The sequence below is a fragment of the Wolffia australiana genome, chromosome 1 (genome assembly GCF_029677425.1).
Source record: "Wolffia australiana isolate 7733 chromosome 1, ASM2967742v1".
Lineage (NCBI taxonomy): Eukaryota > Viridiplantae > Streptophyta > Magnoliopsida > Alismatales > Araceae > Wolffia > Wolffia australiana.
In genome coordinates this window covers 5,071,787-5,085,024 of record NC_135835.1, presented here as the reverse complement: position 1 = coordinate 5,085,024, position 13,238 = coordinate 5,071,787, and positions in this window count along the sequence as shown.

The following is a 13,238-nucleotide window of genomic DNA, read 5'->3' as shown; positions in this document are numbered from 1 at the left end:
ATCACTTGCCGTTGATAAAGCAGATAGTTTGGTGGGCCGACTCCCAATGTTTCTGGATATTGAATGTGACTCCATGATATTGCAGACAGTAGATAGAACCTCATTCTTAGCATGTGGATCAATCAAGCGAAGCTTCATAGATGGGTCAAGTAGAGAGGCGATAGTGAAAGCCTCATTTCGTGTCAGTACTGACACATATTTATCTAGCTTCGCGCGCATAGCGGAACATACATTAGATAAGGCGTTCATTTGCCTAGCGGACATAGCCTGTCCAATTGGAAGCGTGGAAGAGTTCGTTACTCTCCCTCTCATTCGCTCAAGATGCCTCATCAATCCCTTAATAATGACTATACCCTCATTTGACGTCGGTGCCTTGCTCTGAATAGCAACAAACATATCGTGCTGGTGTGGTTTGAGTAAGCCGATAATTTTTTTGACTAGGTCCCATTTTGCGTCAAGTAAAGCACATTTTCAAAGAGCGGATGACATCGTCATGTCAATAACAATTTTCTTCTCAATGCATCCACGTAGCATTTTGAAAGTGGAGCTCCACCTTGTAGGGCAATCTATCGAGATCCTCCTCGTGTTTGCCATATTTAACTGTCTGTAATAGGAAAAGTACTTCGCCTCTTTCCTTGACGAACCTCGTATAGCGATGACCACCTCTCTTAGGCGTCGAACAACATCCCCTGAGGAAATTGCAGGAGGATCCAACCCCTCTGCATCCAACACATTATCAAGGTTTGTGATGTCTACTTCATCAATGAAACTTGACTCGGGCCCATCGTCGATGACATCGAGCGCTTTCAATCCGGCCTGCATAACTAAGTTGATCACATGCGCAATACACAAGACATGTCTCTTCGCAGTAAAACGAGGTTCACTTGTTGTAATTCCCGTTCTAATGTCGCCATCATTGTTGCATTATTCGAAGCATTGTTTGTCATAATTGCGCATACCTTCACGCTCAACTTAAATTCTGCAAGAACCTCCAACACAATCTCGATCAAACACTCTGTAGTGTGCGAGTCCTCCAACTGGCGTATAGCTAGGACACATTCACACATTTTCCATTCTATATCTACCCAATGAACTGCTGAGACCTATAAATGAGATTCAATTCGCAGAAGTTCAACAATCTAGAGTGATGGCCACTCTATCTACACTCTCCCATCAATCAGAAATACCGGTCTTTAACTCAATGTAAATTTTGAAAGCTTTTTTCCTTCATAGCCCTTGTCAATGGAATGGATATCTCCTCCTTTGCGATGTATCGAAGTAGTTGTATGAAGTATTTTTTACATACAATGTTCCACGGTGAGGCTGATTGACATATGAAACGTACAAGCTCTTCTTTTGTCATCTCCGACGTGCGACCAGTCAAGTACAATTTGGCAATACCTTGTCGGTCAAAGATGTTTGCCACCGATGTTTAGTTGGAAGAGCTCCCTTCTTGGCCCTTCAATTTTTTATACTCTTTACAATGCACATTTAGCAAATATTTTCATAGGACCGTACTGCAACTATACCTATTTTTTTCTATTGTCACAGAACGACCCCGAGTATGAGTCGCACATAGATTGCATGTGAAAACCTTTGGCGCCACCTCTGTGAAGTGTATCCATGCAGTGCATTCGTTCTTTCTCTTTCTCTTCTTTTGGATGTGACCAACGCTCCCCTCGGACGATGCAGACCTCTCAGAGGAACCAGAAGCATGCGAGAGAGGTGTTCTAGGCATCCTAAATTACAATTAAAAATGTAAATTTCTCAAATAATTCATCCAATACCAAACTAATGTCCGACAAAGATTGACATGCACTTATAAAGTAGAAATGTTTGAGCTGAGTCCTAAATTGAATATATGAAATATATGACAACTATAATGTTGAAATGTAGATTTGTCCTCATATGGGTAGATAAAGAAACAAAATAAATGTATTATATGACAATTAACTGACAAAAAAAGATTAAACGATCCGTGCCTCATTTTTCACATACCTACGCATCTTATAAAATACCTGCAAGGCAAAGTCAGGAATTGCTCTTATCGTTATGGAGAAGGCAAAGAACATCGCATATAGCTCTATATCGAAAGGCAGCAAAGATTATAGATTCCCATATATGACTTCCTCCTGATCGCTAATTAGACAGAGGGGGAGAGGGAAGTCAACAGCGAGAAAGAGAGATAGATCAATAGAGAGACAAAGAAAGAGGAATCAACAGAAATGTACGATCAAGATAGATCAAAAGGTAGACATAGAAGGAGAAGAGATCAAAAGAGAAAATGAGGGATTGATTAGAAAGAGAGATTTATACAGAAAACTAAGTTCCCTGTTGGGCATCATGTAATCTGAACATAATGAATCAAATATCCAATCATAACAGACATTCTGATGTTCTTCATAAAAAAACTGATTCACATACTCCACCTAAGCCAAATTCTCCTCCATCGCACTTTTGGCTTTTCTATACAAATTTCTATCTATGCATTGATATTTTTAAAAAATTTGCAATGTGACCTTTCTTGTGACAATAATTATAACTATTTTTCTGTTTTTTATCTTGACTTCTTTCTTCCTCCATCATGGCTGTTTCAACTCCGAAGCAAATTCTGACCACAAAAGACTCAAAATTTGGCTGCTCTACTTTCCCACGTTTTAGTTCCTTACCTAAAATGTCCTTGGATAGTAGGGTCATTTATCACGTCATGTATAGTAATTAAATGGGGTAGAAAGGGATTTTTCATCATAAAGAAAAGCCTCATAGAAATGTTTGTACAAAGGGGTCAATTAACAAAATAATGGATGAGCTCAATCCAGCTCAACTATTTTGACATCAACATTCATTATGCAGGTGACAATGTAGGTAAATCTACATGATAGTTTTTTTGCATCAAACAATGTTTTCCAGTAAGGCTTATAGTCCTAGACGGTGACTTAGACAAATACCATAAATCTAGTGAAGCTTTCTTTTTATCCCATTCGACACCCCATTAGATAGACACAACAAAATAACAGAATGCCTCATTTCATGCAATTATTAATTTTCTTCCAATCTTAATGCTTTAGACATATTACCAAATCCCTGAGAGTGCTTATGAAGTCCTTGATGGGTGAAAATAGCTTTTATATTAGTCTATCAAAGGGTAAATTATCTTCTTATCAAAATTAGTTTTCATCATTGGCTAAAATAAGGCCCTCAAAACTAAACTCCAAAAATTTCCATCCTGACTTGGAGTCTAAAACATGAATCCTACAAAGCTCAAGAAACCTCCAAAAGTACAGGGAGAGTAAACCAAACCCAGAAACACATGGATAAAACAATAAGAATAACCTCAGCTGGAACCATGTCGTTAGTAAGCTTATTATTTGATATTGTAGAGTCTCCTAGATATGACCTCTCAGATGTTCTACAGATCCAAAAGGTATTCTAGACCATTATAGAAGCTTATGAATGCTTCTAACTTCTTAGAAGGGTGTATACCTTTTCTAGAGAGGGGACTCTCTAGAAGTTTCCATGGGTGCTACAAATGGAGCTCAAATCACACTTGAGGTGCCCTATCAAGCTCAAGTCAATTGCTTTAGAGAAGTTGAAACCAATTAAAGGCAGCGTAATAAACTGGCAATGAACCTTTTTGAAGACCTCTATGGATCCTTGTGAAGTTATTCACATTGATCTCTCCCTTTTTCTGACCTTGCTCACGAGGAAATGAAATTCCCGCTCAATGCGGCAAGATAAAGTTTGGAAAATCAATATCCCTAATGTAGAGGTCGAGGATCCAAAATTGGGCGTAGTGAACACCGATCCATTGGAGAAAATTGCATTCCTTAGGAGCTCCTTAATGACTAAATACGCTCTCTTGAGGGAGTCTAAACATAAGAAGAAATCTGCAAATGGCTTCAGTAAAATTCTCGTACCAGGATAGAGGTGATGACAAACTTCACATAATCTTTTGTGGCAGATTATCCTTCTCAAAATAAAATTTGGATCAGTAAGATCGATGTTTCCGGGCAATGATCAATGCAACTAAAAATTAACACAGACAGAGAGAGAGAGAGGGAAATCGACGTAGAGAAAGGGAGATAGATCAAAGCAAGCAAAATTAACACGAACTGAAATTAAAATAAAAAAAACTTACCAAAAACATAGCAATTCAAAAAACTTTGCTTCCTATGCTCCTCAGCCGAATTCTGTGTCAGAGCAGCAAGACTGCCGAGTGCCAACGCAAACCGTACAAACTGTAGGTTGAGGCTTCTCAGCCCCAAACTTAGACCGAGATTCCTTTGCTTCTGAAATAGAGTTGACAAACGCTAATGGTAACACTTTGCTCTGAAAAACGTAGCAGTACTATCCGTAAACAAATCAAACAATTACCATAGAAGTAAAGGTCGTGAATACCAGTAGTTTGAGGACATGTACTTTTATCATTTTTAATCCAGAAAACTTCATGGTTTTTATAAAATGATACGATGCATACAGAAAACTATTGAAAAAAAAGAAAAAAAGAAGAGGGATATTGGTTCACAATTCTACTCTCTCGCATGCATTATTTTCCCCCAAGAAACTCTAATTCCCAAATTAAGTAAACAACTTCTCAGCTCCAAACTTAGATCGAGATACAAAGAATGACATATTCTCTACCAATACAACTACTCTGTTCACAAAATGATACAATCTAGTGAACAAAAAATTGACCAATGAGAAACGAACTTGTCGCATTGGTTCACAAATTATACTCTTCGGCATGAACTATTACACTGAATCAAATGCTCTATGCAAGATAGTAACAAATGCAAGAGATTATGACCAATCAAGCAGATTTTGAGAGGTAGTAAAAATGCAGAAAGAGAAAATCTAACGCGGACTGAAATTAACACGAACTGAAATTGAAACAAAAAAAAACTTACCAAAAACGCAGCAATCCGAAAAACTCTGCTTCGTATGCTCCTCAGTCGAATTCAGCGTCAGAGCAACGAGTCTGCAGAGTGCCGACGGAAACCGTACAGACTGTAGGTTAAGACTTGAGAGTGGAGAATAGAGAGTACAGAGACGAAGAGATACAGGATTAGGGTAGTCAACTACAGGCGATCGAGGACGGGCCAAAGAGAGAGTGAGAGACCAAGAGACTGGGAGCTTGACACAGAGAGGGAAGAATCGTTTTTAAAAAAAAAATCACACAACTCACACAAAACAAACCGCTATAGTGCAGGGACGCGGACGAACAAATTTTTCGTCCCCTAGGACGAAATTCGTCCCGTCCCTAAGCGCCGGACGATTTTACGGATGGAAAATCATCCGGCGGTCCTACGAACGGGACGAATTTCGTCCCATGGGACGGAAAATTTGTTCTTCCGAAAGGTGTGGACATGTGACGGACGAATTGGGACGAAAAATGAAAAAGAAATTGTTGAATCCCGTACGAAATTTAAGGCTTAAGATTAGAATTGCATTCAGTTCCATTGTCCAAAATCAAATTAATTTGTGATTTTTAGTAAATTAACATTAATTAGAGATCTGCAGAAATATATGTGCATTGGTTAAATTTTGAATGTTTGTTGTACATACGTTAAAATTAATTGTAGGATTGTAGGTAAATCTAAGAAATTGCACTATTACATATTATTCTCGACCTATTAAAAAATTATGTTAATGGGATCAATTTTTATTACTTTAGTCAAACAGTATAGATAAGCAATACCTATAGCGGCAGTTCCCTAATTTTTTTTAATTATCCTCCTTCAGTTTAAGCCCTCGTGCTGAGTACGTAAATAATTATAAAAATGGCAAACCTTTACTTTCTCCAAAACAGAAAAGTGGTAGACAGTAACTGAAGTGTTCAAAAGCTATTTCTAGTATTTTCAGTACGAAGGAAGTCGATAAATAATACGACGCCGAAGACTGGTAAGCACCGAAGCTGCATTGTAGCCGCGCTGAGGTCGCACCGTACCCACACCATAGTCGCTTCCCCTGACCAAACGGCAAGCCACTTCCTGAAAGTACATGGACTGATAATTGTGAGCTATAAATGAATGTTCAGTGAGAGATGAAGTATATGTCACAATAATTTTGATGCACATTATATCTAAACGGTTTGGAGTTTGTTCATCAGAGTGACACACATTGGTGGGTGCGACGGTGAGCATCGTAGCATTGAAAAGTGTGAAATTCCTGTGGCGATAAATTAATGCTAGAATATCTCTACAAAAATGCATGTGTCATGGAGTCACACCGAAGAATGTCAACTTTGAGCAGTAAGACGAATCAACAAGTCTCAGTAATTTGTCAAGGAAAAATTTAACACCACGTTCCACAGTTGTACACCGCAGGTGTTCAGGAATAAGCAGAACACGCGTAAGTCAAAATTCGCAGAGTAGATCTTAGGAGAATTTAACTCAGTAATTGTTTTTAATCAACATTGAAATTGTAATCGGTACAGAATGAGGGCCCGTTACTCTGTAACATGAAACGTAGAGAGTTAATAAAAGAGAAACATGTTTACGAAAACAAGGAAAGCGATAGAGCATAACCCACCATCGGTCGAGCTGTCATCATCGTCGGAGTCATCATCGGAGTCGTCGGAGTCCCGCTCTTCACGACGGAACCATGCGCGAAGCATCATCAACATTTCAATGCTCTCCGCATCAAGCCGTGATCTTCGGTACGTTGTGATGCCTCAGCCGACTGAAAAAAGTCGCTCGACCGATGCGCTGGTGGGACTGACGGCAAGGAATCGGCGTGCAATTACCGTCAGATTTGGCAAGTACCGCATCCCAACATCCTTCCACCAACCTAGGGGGTTGTCTTCCTCCTCACTGCATGGGATGTTAATATACGTATCCAGCTCTTGCCTCGGCGTTGACCGTGGGCGTTGATGACTACACGTACGCGTATATTGCCGCTTGGATAAATATTGCCTTGGACGCCGACTTTGCGTCAACATCACCCGTTCTGTGTCGCTTTCATCTCCTCTTTTAGTCGTAGAGTCCAATAGACTGCCAAGATAGGAAAGCACACTCCGTCTACTCGAAGGATGAACCACATCTAATTTTGAGAACGGATCTAGTGTTGCCGCTGTTGCGACAATATTATTGGCCCAAAGCACCGTTGCATACTGCATCAATTTTCTATGCATGGCACCACACGCTGACTGTAGTGCATCCCGGCGATCAGCATCCAATGTTGCTCCTGCACTGTCCGTGGCATGGTCAAAATGTGTCGTGAGCTCCGCCACTAATGACGTTACTTCAGTTATTGGCAATTTCTTCGTCGTGCAGACAAAGTCAGTTCCCTGGCATAGTGGCCCAAGGACGCCTAGATATTCATCTATCATCTCCCAGTCTTCCTGACACAATCCGTAGCCTCTGGTGGGCGTTGAAAGGAACCGCATAGCCATGTGGTCCAGGATTTCTTTCTTACCAAAAGCACGCTCTAACATCGTGAAGGTTGAGTTCCAGCGCGTTGTGCAGTCAATCTTTATCTTGTTTAAATCCGGCAAATCAAACATCTTGCACATGTCAACGTATTTTTCCATACGCTGCGTGGATCCTTGAATGGCATTCACAATGGCTCTCACGCGTGAAACGACTTCCCCCAAAGGTGCTACTACTGCTGTAATATCTTCCTCAACATTTGAATCACTCGGGTCTTCCGTGTCCAACGGCGTTACTGGGCAAACATCTCGGACACGTAGTAAATTAGCTGTAGGTGGTTCTAGATTGCGAATGGCTTTGAGGCTGGCCTGGACAACGAGGTTCAGCACATGGGCAAAGCATGGTACATTTCGGTCCATGGTGAATTGGGGGTTCACTGTCTCCAACTGATCCACAATGGAAGCAATCATTGTTCGGTTCTTGGAAGCATTGTCCGTGGTGATTGCACATATCTTTGACTCAATGCCGTAATGATATGCCACTTCCACGACGATCGTCGCTAAGTTCGAGCCGATATGTGATCCCTTGATCTGTCGCAATGCTAGAAGAAGCTCACGTAGCTTCCAGGTGTTGTCGATCCATTGAGCACTGATCCCCAAAAGGGCGATGTTGTTTTGGGATGTCCAAGCATCCACGGTAAGTGATACACTAGAGACATCCGCAAACATCTCCACCAGCTTCCCTTGGACATCGGCGTACATCCTTTGGACCGTCGCCTTGACCGCATCTGGGCTGGGAATGTCGCCCATCACCTGTGTCCCATAGAACCACAACCTTCGGAATGACTTTTTCTTCACAAGGCGCCAAGGAAGGTCGTTGTCGCAGATAAACCTAACGAACTCTTCTTTCGTCTGCTCCATGGTGATGCCGCGTAAGTATAACTTACGTGAGAGTAATTCGTAGTGTAGTATGGTTTTAGTTTGCGTCCACTAATTTCGTCATGAACTCTGCGGTGCACCTTCTCTAGATGTCGCCAAAATACATTTATGCTCTTGTCTTTATTCCTCCTGATGACGATCTTACGGATGGGGTTCTCTACTTAACAAAGTGTGCAGTGATACTCGTCCGGACCAATTTCAAAAAAATAATCTAAAACTTTTGACCGATTCCGTCTGCCGCTACGAGTCGATAGGGTATCATCAACCTCGATTGCGATGCAATCTGTGGACATCGTCAGCATTGCCTTAGCCGTCGATTTTGGGGTAGTAGCAGAAGTCGATTCCATTACTCTACCTAGGCAATTAATAAGACACTATCATTTATAAATAAAGTGTGACTTATAGGAACTAGTAAATTCAGTAAAAAATTGCAATCACAAAATGAGATGGGCAAAAACATAGGAAAATGTCACATAACGAGAGAAGAGAGAACGCTACATAACGAGAGGAGAACGCCACACATAGGAAAAAAGTTTCACTTCAACAACAACTGTGTTCCTCCCCGTTATAGGAGATATCCAAAGAAACAGCAGACTTAAAAGTTTTAAACAACTAAGCTTGGTTTTGAACATGTCATGATTGTTACTCGACTAGCCACCCATTGTCGCCGCTATCCGCCAAGGGGACTTGAGTTGTATGTGCACCGGGGCTGACGTGGTCGTCACGGAAAGGGTGGGCTACTATAAGTTGTACAACGACAACCATCTCCGGCGAAAAGTTATGGGCTTCCCAAAAAGCTGTATCCATCAAACAATTTTTTGGTACCTTTTGGGGGGGATCCGGAACCCCAAAAAGGAAGGGATGCACACGGGATAGAAGGCGGTGTGAACTTTCAATGATAAGGGCGTGCTGCGGGGGCGTGCCATGTGGAAGCAGGACTGTTGGGGACGGAAGGCAAAGTTCAGACGGTAGTGGAACTGAGGAAGTCTTCGGGGTGTCGCTGTCCGAATCCGAGGAAATGTCAATGACATCTTCATTAGGGTGATGATAGGCCAGGCGTTGGAGGAGCAGACGAACACTATGGGGCGGAACGCGACGACTACGATGCATGGTACCCTCGCATGGCTCCACCTGGTGCTGAGTTGTCAATGATGATCGAGGCATCGGTCTAGCCCGCGACTCCCGTGTACCTGGAAAATACTCGTCCCACAAGGAAGGAGCAAGTGTTAGATCATCCGCCGTAAACCATGTGACGAGACTGGATGCCTTCTTCTAACTATTTCGTGAAATGAATCGTTGGACTCAAACTGACCACTTTTGGTGATTCTGATGAGCATGAGAGCCTTCCATTGGATGACTTGTTGGACTAAAACTGACTACTTCTGGTGATTCTGGTGAGCAATAGAGCCTTCCGTTTGCAGGAAGTGTTCGGCGACTAAGAACTTCCAGGGGGCTTCATACAGACGAAGCGGAGGCCAGAATGGGTCAAACTAGAGAGAAGAGTGGGAGATGTAGAAATAGGTGAGAGAAGCTACAATGATGAAGAAAGGGATGGGTGCAATGGAGGAGGGGACACAAGAAAGACTGTGAAGACAGAGAAAACCATCACAAATAGTACAGAGCATTCATTTCAAGATTTTATCGGGATCAAAAAAAAATCTCCATATGATATACCAGACTTGGGAATAACTGAGAGTAGGGTAATTTCGTCTGGCACGGATTAAATACTCCTCTACCCCTGCGTTCGATCTATGCATAAGACATATCTCCTAAGGATACCAATATTGCAAAGGGAATTTTAAGCAGCATACGTAGATCTTATCCAGAGGAAGAGTAAGGACAAGAAGATCTCTAGACTGGGTTGTAAAAATAAGATTTAGGATATTTAAATGAAGTTTGGAATCCTCTCAAGGGAATCTGTTCTGCTGGGATCAGATTTGGACAGGAGGAAAAAAGAGTGGTCATGGACAAGATAGCACACAGTTATATCCGCAGCGAAGATAGTGGGACGGAGCTGATGACCGTAGAAGAGAAGCTGCTTTTTTATCAACTAAGTAACGATGCTTATTATAACCGATCTCATAGTTGGACGTTACAGATTCTATAAATTGGTGTCTACAGAAACGTCAAGCATAAACAACGGTTAAAATTCGTAATGACGCATGCGTATGACTCCTTAACGGAGCATATATGAAGGGAAATAAAACTCGAATTCCATGGGCGCAAAATAGAAATAGGGGTCTACAAAATAGAAAGTGAGTGCGTTACCCAACCGTTCTTAGCTCCCCGGACCAAATTTTTCTTGCCACCACAGGAGAAAATTGGATTTCCCAACAGTGAGCACGGCTCCTAAAAAACCAAGGTATTACACAACAGAAAAGCGTTACGTATAGGAGATGATCACGAGTTCACAACATAAATGCGCTTAACGGCGCAAAGAACTGACATCGATCAACCTATGAAAAATGGGATGCAACACAATGACATTAAACCAAAATCATTGACGGAGAAAGAGATGAGAACATACCTTGACGTCAAACAAGCGGCGGAAGAGCGCCCTGCGCCTGCTGGGAGACTTCACATTTCCGAATGCGACAGCAGGTAATCATTCCCCAGTCCAGCCTCCCGAGTGCTTCCTCTTTTGTTCAGAGTTACCCACTACCAGCAGATGCCCTAGATCTGCCGTGCACGGGAGAGTGGAGACTAGAGAGTAGAGACTGTAGAGGGAAGCCGGGAGAGTGGAGAGTGGAGAGTGGAGAGTGGAGAGTGGAGAGTGGAGAGTGGAGAGGGGAGAGGGAAGCCGCGAGAGTGGAGAGTGAAGAGGGGAGAGGGAAGCCGGTAGAGTGGAGAGTGGAGAGTGGAGAGGGAAGGCGGGAGAGTGGCGATTTAGGACTCCAAGCGCGGGATGGAAATATTTTTTCATCCAGGACGAAGGACGGGACGATTTTTCGCCAGGACGGGACAAAAAACCGTCCCGGCATTTCTAGACGGGAGGGTTTTACTGCCGCGGGACAAAAAATCATCCCGTCCTTCGTCCTAACACTATCATAGGACGTCAGACAGGACAAAATTCGTCCCGAACCGCCCTTGTCCCGTCCCGTCCTCGTCCCGGAACTATACAAACCGCACAGGGGTCTGTGAGAAGTTCTGTGCGAATTGAATTTTGTTCTTTTCGGATAACCAAACAGAACTCACAATTCGCACAGATTCACATAGAGCGAACCGTGAGACCATGTCTACCACACACTATATAAGGGCAAAGATTTCGTTATTTGTTATTGAGGAAAAAAAAGAAAAGAGAATGTCATGTTTTTCCCTTAGGGTTTCCGCCGTGTTCCTCCCTCTTGGGATGTTTTGCCAGGAGGAGTTGCTCGGAGGTGGACAATCTTTCCAGTCGCCTCCATCCTGCGGTTATCGGGAATCGCTACTGGACCCGACCCTGCACTCTCGTTAGAGATTCCTGAGCACACGGTCCTCCAAGGCCCATGTGATCATCTCGCGCCCATGATCCTCCTCCCGATTGTCACCCATGTGATCATGGACTCTGCCACCCCACTCCGGTACTCCTGCGACGGTGCGTCCCTCCCTCGCCGCATCTGATCAGGCAAAACCGAACTGTGCGGCCCTTGCCCACCCCTTACTTTAGTATCATTACCTTCGTCAATACTGGTTGCCGACTGCCCCTCTACCTCGAGAGATTTTATAAATAATATAGGACTACCATAGTATTGAGTTAGGAATTTCTTACTTTGTGTTGGACCCGCTCTCTGATGTCACGGACGGTGATCGTCTCCCACTCCGTTGACCCTGGATTCAGATGTAGTCCATGCTCTGACCACCCTCATGGCGTTGTCTGAGTTACGCCTCGAATCAACTGCTTTCTGACGCACTTCTCGTTGATTTTCAAATGTATGCATCATTTGATATCGTTTGCATCTCGCCCCCTGGTCCATCCCCAGCGGTGTGACACGAGCCGTTTGATCGCGGCCGTCGTGGTACATCAAGGACTGTCAAACCCTAATCATAATTACTGAGATTAGCAACTAGAAGTATTAGGTTTTCCATCTACAATGATACTAAGGTATGTCCTACTATCCTCGTCAGCTGACATATATAATTATTTGGTTCAACTAATTAATGTTTTTAGATTATTATAATAATTCTAAAATTGCTTTATAATTATGAGGATCAACTAATTAATAGACTAAAATTGCTTTATCAATGATAGCAGAACACACAAATAGGGGTTTCCAGATTGACCATATCACATGTGGAAGACTTCAAAACATTGGATAACTGCTCCATCCTTTGGTGATGTAATACTTATTTTACCCATCCAAGTATCAGCCCAAACTTTTGGTGTGTTTTCACGCTGAGAATTCTCGGCAGATGAAGAGATGTGAAATGGACTTATTACTTAAATGGAAAAATTATCCTACAATACATCTATCTTAGTTTCTCAAGGCAGAGCCGGCGACTTTTGGAGCAGATATAGCACATAGAATTATTAATTCAATCCCGCTTTAGAACCAATAGTTCATTATTTAATAGATGTTTCTGTTCTAATACTTTAACCGAGAGTTTCCAGAATTCATTTATCGCTACCCTATCTAACATTAGACTTTTGGATCAAACGACGAAGATATTGTTAAGGAACGTTTCCCAGCTGGAACATTCATTCACTTAGAGGAAGATTACTTTTAATTCTTTAGCTGTAAAGATATGGCCATGGACAAAAAATTGGGTGAGCGTGTCGGGGTTATGATTTCATTTTCTGACATTTGATGAAATTTTCAATGTAATTAGATTTTTTCATCAGAAAAGTCATCGCCTAAGAAATCCATCTAGGTTAATTGCTACAGTTTTTCAACATTATGACCACGTGTAGAGTATGAAAAGTAGCCCTTCCTGCAATGAGAACCGAGCCTAT